Genomic DNA, 12,254 nt, shown 5'->3' with positions numbered 1-12,254 from the left:
TATAGTGTATTTGCTGTCTTCAGGGTTTTTTTTGTTGTAAAGAAATGTTAGTTTATAACAAACTTCACTTTACATTTGTCATGTCATTTTGTCATATCATATCCAAACATCTCAAAGAGAAAAAAGAAAATAAAAACACAGAAAAACACAAAAATGAAGTTCAAACAGATATCCGCATAATATAGATATAGCATTGATTTAAAAAAAAAAAACAGTTGACAGCATCTTGCTATACATGCATATCTATTATCCCAATATGTTATCAAAGTAGTCAATTGCTGAGCATTTCAACTTAAAATTCCTGCCTGATAGCAGACTCTGTCACCATTCGTTCACATTACCATTTAGCGGGGCATATTTGTATAAAAAGTGACTTCTTTGAATTACCAGATCTTCACATTCGGCACCCAGGTGTTTAAGCGACTCCACTCCCTTGCGCAAAATCGACATTGGTTATTGCCTGCATCTATCTGATGTTTCAAAACCAACATTTCCTTTGTCGCGTATAAGTTCATGCGTAGTCAACATTGAAGATGCACTCTTCAGAGGACCCGGTAGAAACCCTGGCCGCCCTCAAAGCTACATCGTATACAGACTACATTTTCCCAGCATTCAGCCTCAAGACCCTACCTGCAGAGGCTCTCCCTACCTGAAGATCATCAACAGCTCCATAACTCAAGGCACAGTCCCATCGCTCCTAAAGACAGGACAAATCCCCCCTCTACTAAAGAAACGCACTCTGTATCCCGACAAACTAGGAAACTATCGCCCCATCACCCATCTTCCCTTACTAGGTAAGATCATTGAGAAAGCAGTAGCCGCACAACTGGAGCAACACATCGACACCAATAATCTCCTCCTAAACTACCAATCCAGGATCAGATGCAGCCCGGAGATGGCAACCATACGGGTGGTTGACGACGCACTCAACATCCTTGACGGCGGCCAGCCTTAACTCCTGGTTCTACTCAACCTCTCTGCCACTTTCGACATAGCAGACCACCAGGCATTCAGGGACGCCCTACATCGGCGCATGGGTATCAGCGACATTGTCCTATGCTGGTTCAAGTACTATCTTGCCAACTACCAGCAGTTTGTTCAGATGGACTCCTCCAGATAGCCAATGCTACCCGTCACCTGTGGAGTCCCGCATGGCTCCCCCCTCTTCCCAGTGATCTTTAATCCATACATGGAGTCGCTGGGAGCCCTTCCTAGCCACACAAAAAATCCACATTCACCAATACGCTGACGATACACATCTATAACTCAAGATCAACTTCATCAAGGACATCCACAGACTCAAAAATCTGCCTCTCGCTGATCCAGCCTTGGATATCCAGTGCATACTTCCTTCCAAGAACGCATTCCTACTCCTCACCAACAACACCGAATACCCAGACATACAGATCTGGCTATCAACCATGAATCCAAAAGGCTTCACAACCGAGCTCAGCTCCTGGGCTAAGTCCCTCGGGTTTCACATCGTCAAACACCTCTCCTTCAAGACACACATAGCTAAGAAAACTAAGACAGCTTGGTATCAGCTCTGCCTCCTGCAGAAAGTCAAGCAGGTCCTCCCCCCGGACAGCTTTAGATCCACTGTTCAAACACTGGTCCTATCCCATCTGAATGGGGGCAATGCACTCCTCAAAGTCATCCAGTTGTCCTCCCTTGTGCCCCTGAGATGTGTCCTACACGCAGCCCCATGCCTCATCAAGGGTCTACTCAGATACCACCACATAACCACAGCCCTCATCGACCTTCACTGGCTACCACTGCACGCATTAATCACCTTCAAGTTTTGCTGCATCATTTATAAGGATGTCACCCTCAAGTCACCGAGCTACCTCAGAGAAACTCAGCATCTCCGGCGGACAGCGCACCACCAGAAGCCAGGACACATGCAGACTTGAAATCTGCCACTGCAAAAAGGAAAGGACCGCACACTTCTACAATTCAGAGAGGAACTTAAGACCGACCTCTTTAAAGAGTCTCTCCTCTTCAACACCTAGGCCATCACGTCGCCCCCCACGACTTGCTAGACGCCTTCCACCCATCTCCTCCAGGCCACCCTGTACTCCTGTACCCGTCCTCTGTGCCGCTCTGTATCCTACCCCTGCTGTATATCTGTACTGTTGTTACCTCTGAAAAGCACTCCGTTATGCATCTGTACTGTTGTATACCTCTGTAAAGCGCTCCATTGTGTATCTGTAATGTTGTATACTGGTGTAAAGTGCTACGTTGGGTCTCGAAGCTAGGTACTTGCTCAATAAATACCATAATAATAATAATTCAAGGTGCATATCATTGAGCCATTATTGGATTTTGGTAACATTTGCCTAGTTTTAATTAGTGAAAGTGGCTTGTACACGCTATATCTGTAGGTCTGACTGCACTAATTACAGAATCACTCCAGCGCCTGTGAATTGAAGAACTATATACCCGTTATAATTCGGCCTGAAAAAGGGTCTGTAATTATTTGATGCTGAAACGTGCGGGTCAACTCGCAGACCCACATCGTGATGCTGATTTTTATCTAGATGCTCAATGCGTCGTCTAGAAATGTTCTCTTGTTTTGAAGGTTATAAATACAATTCGATATCTGGATTAAACTGTAAACTCTGAAATGTATGCAGTAACCAACATAAATTATTAGACACAAGAAAGGTGATCATGATAAATATACAGTATACCCTTAATTAATGAGAATGTTTGCACATTTCTGATTTATTAAAATGATTTCCTGTTTTGAAGCCAGTGGTGAATCATTCCCGTTAGAACATCCGCCTCTTTCGTTTACAATGTTACTGCCCAAATTAAGGGGAACCCTTTTAGTCAAGAATTGAGTGTTACTTACTGACACCAATTTCTGTATCCGTTGTTTCTTCTGTGGCCTCATGCCCGTGGTAGGGTGACCAGATTTTGAAAATAAAAAACCGGGACAGGCCACTGACATAAGTGGGACTAGTGAAACGAGTCCTACTTCTATGTGGGTGGCCTGTCCCATGTCATGTTGATCGAGTGAGGAGAGCGCCCGGGGTCCCAAGAATATTAAGTTTTAAAAACCTGTCTGGGATTTGCGGATCGGTTGGAAACCGATGGAAAAATCATGACATTGGGCCAAAAACCGGGATGTTATCCACCCAACCCCAAATCGCAGGACAGGGTTTTTAAACTTAAAAAAGGCTCAGGACTCGGGGACGGAGGTACAAATACCCGGACAGTCCTGGCAAAACCGGGACGTCTGGTCACCCTAGCCCGTGGCCTAATTTGTCATTCGTGGCTCCCACTACTGATTCTTCCTCAGATGGGATTGTCCCTTAATTGTGTGTAGCAGGTCAGGTCCCCCCACTTCTGAAGAAGCCGCACCTGAACCCTGGTGATCCTTCTTTCCATTCACAGCCTTCCATTTCCGGTTAAATCTTGTGTATGGTGTGACGCACTTTAGTATCAACATCATCTCACATTCCATGACCTAATTCACCATTTTCAATGCAGAGTGATGGCTGGAAAAGTTGAATGAATCATAACCTCTAGCATTGCCTGGGCAACCCGACAGACCATTTTGAGGCCTGCCATGCGTTAACGAAGGGGTAATGCCATGCGCGTATCAGGATTGGTCCTAACCCAAAAGGGGTAGTCCAGCCCAAACTGCTAGATCACATCCCTTCTGCAAGAGACCACAAGCAGACCCAGACATCTTTTGGCCTCATTGGGCCTCTGAGGGGATGTGACATATCAGTGGGGCAGGAATTGCATTTTTGGTGTGGAGTTAAGCCTTTTTTGCACATGAAATATAATGGCATGGCAGGCTGAGGACTGATGGTCAGAAGGGCTGTACACAGCTTTGCCAGTATTTTTCTGACTTACTCAAAACATATCAGGTATCACCCCAGACATGGCCTCAGTATAGCAGTCATTAAGTAAGTGGGCAATGCCGTGTGTGCTATACAGTGTAGGTGCCAATGGTTCAGGGTCAGTCTGTGGCTTTTAGTAGGGTCCAACAGGTTATACTGCTGTATGTATTATCTGCTCTCTGGGAGATTGTTAGTCATTAACTGGAATCTGTTTCCTCTTTCCTATCTGGCAGGACTCTCTTTAATCAGATGGGACCCTGTGAGTCTGGCGCCATTGCCACACTCTGGAGGTTGCCCGAGGCCTAATCTTGTTCCTCCCTCCATAAATCCCATCTTTCAGGTTCGTGTGATTTCTAAAGTGAATGGTGGAAGCTTTCTTTCACTGGTCTTCCGGCTATTTTTCACAGGGCAGAACGGTGGTGCTGCAAGGAAATCTGACCACATTGTCTCATTCTGATTCAACTTTGCTGACTCTTTGCAATGCAGAATCCCATTAAAAATTATACTACATCAGCTACAAGAAACGTGTCCTGTCACACTTTAGAGAGAAATACGTGTACTATAGTGCTTGAAATTTGCTTTCATATAATCAGTTGAAAACCTTTAGATTCCCTGTAGCAAACCTTTGGAATCCCATTTGATTAAACCACTTATTGGCCTTTGATATGTGTCAGTGTAATTAATAAATCTGACGTGGGGACACAAATGATATTTTGAACTATATTTAAAAACACTGCCTTTGGGCCTGCCATCATATAATGAGTTCCAAACCCTTAGATTCCCAGTAGCAAATCTTTAGATTGCCCTATCATTAAGCCACTTATCGGCTATATGTATATCAATTAAATTACAAAAATCCAATGTGGGGACACTAATGATAGTTTGAACAATATTCAATATAAATAAACACTGTGCCTTTGTGCCTGCGAAAATGTGTTTCGACCTCTGGTCTTTTTTAAGGCAGTTAAATTGTTCACAGATTATGTTTATCTTGTTCAAAGATTTATAACGCTAGTGGGCAGAAATGTAATGCTTGCCCCGTTTAACATATATATACATAAATACGGTTACTGAACTTGCATTCAATTGTGTATAGCATATTCTGTTACGACTTGTAGGTACAGAGAGGTAGAGAAGGAAAACAAGATGGTGGAATCCTTTCCTAGTTATGCTGAGCTCCCTCTGTCTACACTAACCCTGCCGCCAACTATAGCATCAAAGACCCTTTGGGATGCAAGACCCTGGTATGAGGCTAGTCCTTTTGTGTAGGGTGTGCCTTTGGTTCCTGTTCCCCAGACAGCTCCTGCTGAGGGGCGGTCTTGTTGGAGAGATGGGTTATCTGCCTTCTCAATGGATCAGAAAAGAGGCAGCTCCCACTAGCTCCTGTCCTGGTGGGTGCAGCAAGACAGCAGTTTAGGAAGAAAACACATCGCCTGTTCATGGCCAGGATGGTTTCTTAGAATTATGTAGTTTGGGAACAGAGGTGCATGTTTAAATGTAGTCATTGCACTTCAGTGACGTGTCCATCACTGCAGCTGTCAAAAGGGCACCTGTGACCTCTGAACCTGATATGTGCTACAGAAGAGCAGGTGCTGCAGATCAGGATACTGATGCAACAGGGCACAGGGGGACGCTGTGCTTTTCATATGGTGTTTGATGAAAGGTTGACTGGTTAGCCATCCATCCTTTCTGAGATAGAATTATCAATAAAAATCAAAAAGGTAAGGGCTTCTACACCCTAGACACAGAAAGAGAGAGATCGAGAGAGAGAGATAAAGGGGAAACGAGAGGGAGAGAGGGAGAGGGAGAAAGAGGGCGAGAGAGGGGTACATTCAATATAAATAAATCAGACCATGCAGTCTGGTTTATAGTGCTACTCAGGGTTGCAGTCTTCAGAGTACTGCATAACGGTCAGGGCCCAGAACAATTGGGAAACAATGTAGAATATGCAGTCCGTTCTGCAGGGCAACACATGAAACACTCCACAGTAAACAGGAACATTTTGTAACAGGTGTTGATGCCGGCTGTCGCCAAAGAAAAATCAGGTGGTCCCTCTCAACAATATATGCTGGCATTGCCCTCTTTCAAGTAGTTTCTGCCCAAACCAGATAATGAGGTATGTCCTTCCATATCATGCTTTTTATCCAAAGAAAGTAATTAGGTTGGTCTTGAATAAATACTTGTCGGCATTGCCTCTGTTAAGCACATGTTCATGCTGTTAGTGCCCAAAAAAGGTCTGTCAACAAAATATGCCCACACTTCACACCTTTCATTCTAGTGCCTAAATAAAATCCTGCAGAGTGGCTCAATATCTTGGGAGGATAGCTCAGGGGCAATGTTCTCGCCTTGGAAGCAAGTTGGCATGGAGCACCAGAGGTTCGATCCCCGGGTCCGCGCTTAGAAACCTCTGGGTATTAAGCGCATTATAAATAACATATCATATCATAATATATAGCAACATTGCCCCAAGTTATGCATTATGTGGCTTGCAGTGGCCACAAACTGCATCTTTGTCCCAAATACATACACACACAAACACACATCCCAAAAACATTTTTAAACATGTTTTTTTTCTTTTTTTATATACGTCTAGAATCCAGTAATGGTGAATTATTTCACAACTGAGATCTCCTTAAACCAGGAGTCTGCAATCAGCGGTACTCCAGATATACTGGTCTAGGATTCCCAGGATCCCTCACCATTGATTATGCTAGCAAGGGCATAATAAATCCTTTCCATAACAAAACATCTGAAGAGCCAAAGGTTTCATACAGCACCTCAAACTGTCCTACACGTTGTAATAAATTCAAGACTTATACACCCCCAGAGGAACCTTTGTGATGAACGCATCTGCGTGTAGTCATCTTTTGACAAAGGTATACATCATGTACACAACCTTTGCACATCAAACAATCATCTGTAACACATCAGGAGACATGAGATTTTTGAGAGGAAAGAGCTACGTATTGTTTGCCTTGCTTGCGGCAAGGGGCACATCTACGCCAAAATATCTAAGGGGTGGATCATGCTTCAAATAGGGGCTCTGTCAAAATGCTAGTTCATGGTGCATGTCCCTTTGCAGTTTACCATAATCCCATATAAAACCAAGTGACACTGCAGTTGGGAGTGTCTTTGAGGTGTCAGTGGACAATCAAAAGGGAGGTCCTAGGCAACAGAAACTGTGTGTCCTGAATTTGTGTCATGGCATAGTGTCCCCCAACATAGTATTTCTTAGCCTAAAATCATACAATATGGCATAAGAAGACATACAAGCTCGAGAAGGAATGTTTTGCAAGGATAGCAACTAAAACATGTGTCAAACTGTGATGCTTCCAAAGGGAAAATGGTTGCCCCCCCCGAAATTGGGTGTTTCTTAGGCAAGATATGATAACAATAATCATCTCAAAATCATTCCAACTCTCATCCTAACAGATGACACATCTCAACACAACTCCAGCACCAAAACAACACAGGGTACAAAATGGAGCGTACACCTTGAAATTACATTATTGGTCCAGGATACCCCACTCTGGTTAAATCCTGAAGCCAGGATTTTAGCTCACTCTGCAATTCAGGCCCTTGGCCACGCGCTTTCTCAGCTTTATTTGGTACAAATATTTGGGTTTTGACGTTCAAGGACTACAATAATACTGTCTTATTGTGATTACTTACAAAATACATAAATCACTTGGTAAGTAACCTGACTATATACATAGCCTTATGGAAACAATATTATTGCAGCTTTATTTCCACATCCGGAATAGAAAACTACAAGTCCCAGAATACAACATAATGCAAGTTCAAACATTTCCTTTTTCAGACCCCTGTAATGTTAGTGCTTGAAGGCACATACTCAAATATTGTTTTGTAACATGGTCACCTGGGTATAGAGATGATGCCAAACAAACACACAGACACACAAACACACACACATGCGTGCACGCGCGCACACACACACACGTCTAGCTTGCTGTTACATGATGTTAAGGGTATCCCTAGAAAAAAACAAATCAGAAAAAAAACAAGAAAAAAATACAGAATGTTTTTGGCTGATTCTTTTTGAAATTTTGCTGTTTTATTAATGTCTTATAAAAAATATAGGGGGTGGCTGGGGTGCAGAGTTCTCCCCCCGCATTATTAAAAAAAAGTACAAAAAGCTAGACATTTTGCTTTTTTCGACCAAAAAAATGTGGTCGTTTCTCCATTCGTTTTTTTGTATTCGTTTTTTTCATGGTCAACCGATGATAAGAACATTTGACTAGTCACATAGACGCAAACCATTTTTTTCTATGTTAAGTTAGTAGACATAATGCATTTAAATGAACCTTTATATATTAGCTTAATTTCGTTACTCGATTGAATTGCCTTGGTAGCAGACATATTTGGTAGGGAACTTAAGGGAGTGGGGGAGTGGGGTTCAACCTGCAAATGTCCCATCACTGTTGCAATTGAATAAAAGCTAAGGAAGGGACTACAAACAAAATAAATGTTTTACAGCAGTAATTGTGATACCATTGTTAAGATGCCTTTTATAATCTGCATTTTGTCCTGCTGGTGGCAGCTGTGAAGGTGAGCAGGTTCCTTCAACAATGGCCCAAATGGGGAGGGCTCCGCTGCAGCCCTGAAAGTAAATGCTGCTAATTAACAAGGCATTAGCTGAAACAAAGACAAGTGGCAAAACTGCTCCCAGGATGACAGATAACAGAGCAGCCAGGATATTTTTTCCCAGCCACAGGGCCCTCATGAAGAGAGAGCAGCTAGGAAAAATGTCTGCCTTCAATGTATTGTAAAGTAGCAGGGACGTCAACTGGGGGTCACCGGGGTCGCAATTGAGACCCCTGGCAACTCCTTTGTGACAACTGATTCTGTCTCTGCAATCCCTGGGGTCTTCAGAGGCAGCGAGAAACCGTCTCAAGAGAGCCCTCTTTACATTAATTTATTTTTTAAGTTAGTCTGACTTCAAAAGATTTTTTTCCTGTTAGGAAATAATTTCTTTTTGAAGCATGGAGCATGGAAGAGAGGCCTGCCTGCATAGGTGTTCCTCTGATAAGCAATGGATTTGGAAAAAAGTAAAAAAGTGTTTTTTTGTTGTAAATGTGGGTGTATGCGTGCATGAAAGGGTGTGTGTGTATTTGTATATTATGCAATGTGTGTGAGTGAGTGCATGACGTATGGGTGCAGTGTAAATGAGTATCTGGATGGTGTACTTGTGTTCAAATTCCAAAATGACTTACCTGTAATCTTCATTGCTCCAAGTTCCACTGAGTTTGGGGTTGGAGGAGGAGAGTTGGATGGATAGGGAACATGTCAGGAGGGTGGGGCAGGTAAAAGCGCTACAAAAATAACAAATCATTATCATTAAAGCATTAATACTCCTGTGCACTGAAGGTGACATGCATCTACTGGATTTTTGGATACTGTATTATCGCAGCAAATAGCAATATAGGGGATCTACTTTGCATATAATTACAATACCCAACATGCAGCTATAATTGGCATAATGTGGAAATAATTGGCCATACAAGAATAAAAGGGCATTACCATGGCAGTGCCTCTACCTATTTTCTATTTTTGTGTTTATAGTTTATTGAAAACTTTAACCAAAAAAGTGATGGGTTGAAGGTTTCGAATTAATCTGAACCACTGACATTGCTCTAAAAGCCTTAACACATTTAGAATCACATACTTCACAACTCTTCGTTCATTACAAAAGAAATAAATGACTTCAGGCACAACATTCTAAAACAAACATTACACACATTAATTCATTCAATGCAATATAATATAATACATACTATATACCTATCAGGGCCTCCCTTTCTAACCCCCAAGAGAACATTTTCGAGCCATCGACAAATTACACCCTTCCCTACTTCATTATGGTGGGCTAATCGAGAAAGATATTTTCCCCAAACGGTTTGTGTATCACTATTAAAATATTCACTAAAGCAATGTCATTGAGCTAGAGTATCCAATCAAGAAACTAGCCCACTTACCTTCACTGTTTAAATACTCTAATCTCCTTACAAACTTTCCCAACCACATTTTCCTCGGCACTAGTGTTGCGCTACAGCCAATCAGCCAATGTTTTTGTGTTTCTGCCTCCCCCGGGTTTTTACAGAGTGAACAATTGTGTTCTTTCCATGGGATTATTCTTATGGGACCCCACCTTTGTAGGGAGCCTAGTAAGTTGAGACCAAAGCGTGTATGAATGTAACGATATTTCGGAGCTGGGAATCTCATCAAGGGGGACTGCATCTCCTTATATGTCCTCAGGTGTGTGGTTAGCTCCCTTTGTAGTTTATTCAATGACAATCTCTGTATATCTTTCACAATTTTACAATTGTAACATCTTTACCGGGCTTTCCATCAATGTAAGCTTGTCGGAGTCCATTTCAGCAAGAATCAGGCCGCAGCACTCCCCAAAATTGCTCAATGCTTTGTCATAATCATTGCTTAAAGATACATTTGAATCTTCAAATAGCGACCCAGATGGTGGACCCAATATTGCCTTGGCCTATATTGTACTATTGGGTCTCACCCTATTATATCATGACCCCATACCGGGCATATGAAGGCAGTACCCTTGTAGAAAATGTGGTTGCTATCTAAAATATTCTTGCTGCTTCAGTAAATATTTGGTATTTTAAAATGTTTATGTACTTTTGTTTACTCCCGCAAGCCACTTTGGGTAATGTCACCAGGGTGAAATAAGAACTGATGCCATCTGGGCCAAAGGTCAAGTGACATCACTTCCTGTGATGTCATCAGGTCTGTGGTGTCACCTCCACTACCCCAGGCAATTTGGTGAATTGACGTCCCTGTAAAGAAGCCTTGTAGAGTGCATCTCTGAATGTTTAGTGGCCTTCTAGCATGTGGTTATGCAAAATCGAGGGGGTGGGTTTAAGCGAGAAGCACAGTGTGAAACATGTGGCATTGAGGAGCGCGGTCCTGATTTAACAGAGTACAGAGTACAGTTTCTATGTGGTTTGTGGCATTGATACTTGAGTATGCTTTATATCCATATATGATAGGGCGTTGAACACTGGAAGAACTCCTGGTAAGGTACGCTATGTGATGAAGTCAAAGATGTAGTGGGCTGTGAGGTGAGCTCTGAGTCAATTGCTCCCCCAAAATTCCTGTGGTTGAAGTGGTGTTGGCCAATGTAAATCAGCCATGTCTGTTTTGGTCTGTGTGAGTAGTTTAAGAGTGCTAGTGAAATGTGAGCCAATCAATTCAGTTAGGGAGGTAGGAGGTGGTTTGGGTCACCTTAGGAGTCCTATCATTGAAAATGTAGGGCTAAACTAATGCGGTAGAATTAAAAGCTGACTGTAGCTGGAAACCTGAAGGTGTCTCACTGACTAGTCCCCGGGGATCTTTCATCCAGGTGGCCAGGACACGGCCATCGCTATTGGATCCAGTTCCTAGGGGTGGACCAGTGTGGGAGGATCACCTGGATGAGGGGTTCTCAGGGAGTGAAGTGGGACACTGGTGGATGAGGCGCAGTACCCCGTTCCTTATAACACCTTTTCCCCATCCTACCCTGTAGGATATTCAGAAACTATCCCCGCCAGCACTTTTTCCAACACAAACACTTTCTTACACCAGGAAAGACAACGGACTAAAACCAGGGCCGTTTACCTGACATGTCCCAACACAAGGGTCAGGCAGAGTCAGGCAAGTGACAATAACTACATACACTTGACGGCCCTTTCCCTTCCCCACCAGAATAAAAGGTGGAGCATGAGAGCAGCAAGGAAAAATGCACGATGAGGCGGCTGTTCCAGAACGGCAATTAAAAAGGAGGAGAAAAGCGGCGAAAAAGAGGGAAGTACCCATGGCCCTTTTGACCCAGACCCACAGAACCTCCATGAAAGGAATCATAAGACTGGGAACGACAGCTAGCGTGCAGCTAGCTGTTGTGGTGCAACAGATTTCAACGGCGCACAGTGGCCTCCCATCCTGATAACCAAGACAGAGAGAGGTGCTTACTTCTGTGTTAAAGTCCTGGACTTCAGAGACAAGAAACGCCAGGGAGTTCAACTCAGCCGGTGAGCAGGAGGGAGACCCGATAGCAGACCATGCTGAGTTGAACATTGAGCGAATGTTGCAAAAGGAACTTGTGAACAAAGAAGGAACAAGTTACTTACCTGTAACTGTTGTTCTCCAGCATGGGTCTGGCATGGATTCACATGCTCATGAATATTCCCTGTCGTCAGGCTGGGAATCCTCGGTAAAGAAAAAAATCAGTATCAGTTTCGTTTCTGATCTGTCTTTCTCAGTAGTAAGCAATCACTGGTCTCTGGGTCATACTGCCCCCAGCCAATGACTGCCCTCTCCCTAAGCCCCGCCCCTGGCAGCCATGTTCAGATTTGGTAGCACGCAAAGTGGCAGTAT

General features: G+C 43.3%; 1 protein-coding gene across 1 annotated transcript in view; it reads right to left on the bottom strand.

Moving 5' to 3' along the window:
* The window catches only part of LOC138545458 (cytochrome P450 2J2-like), a 794,499-nt gene that overhangs the window by 592,719 nt on the left and 189,526 nt on the right, over positions 1–12,254 (bottom strand). The gene's annotated exons all lie outside the window — the stretch shown is intronic.

Source organism: Ambystoma mexicanum, chromosome 1q, assembly GCF_040938575.1.
Source record: "Ambystoma mexicanum isolate Mex_15411 chromosome 1q, UKY_AmexF1_1, whole genome shotgun sequence".
Classification (NCBI taxonomy): Eukaryota; Metazoa; Chordata; class Amphibia; order Caudata; family Ambystomatidae; genus Ambystoma; species Ambystoma mexicanum.
The sequence above is the reverse complement of the archived record's forward strand: the minus strand, read 5'-3'. Positions and strand labels throughout refer to the sequence as shown.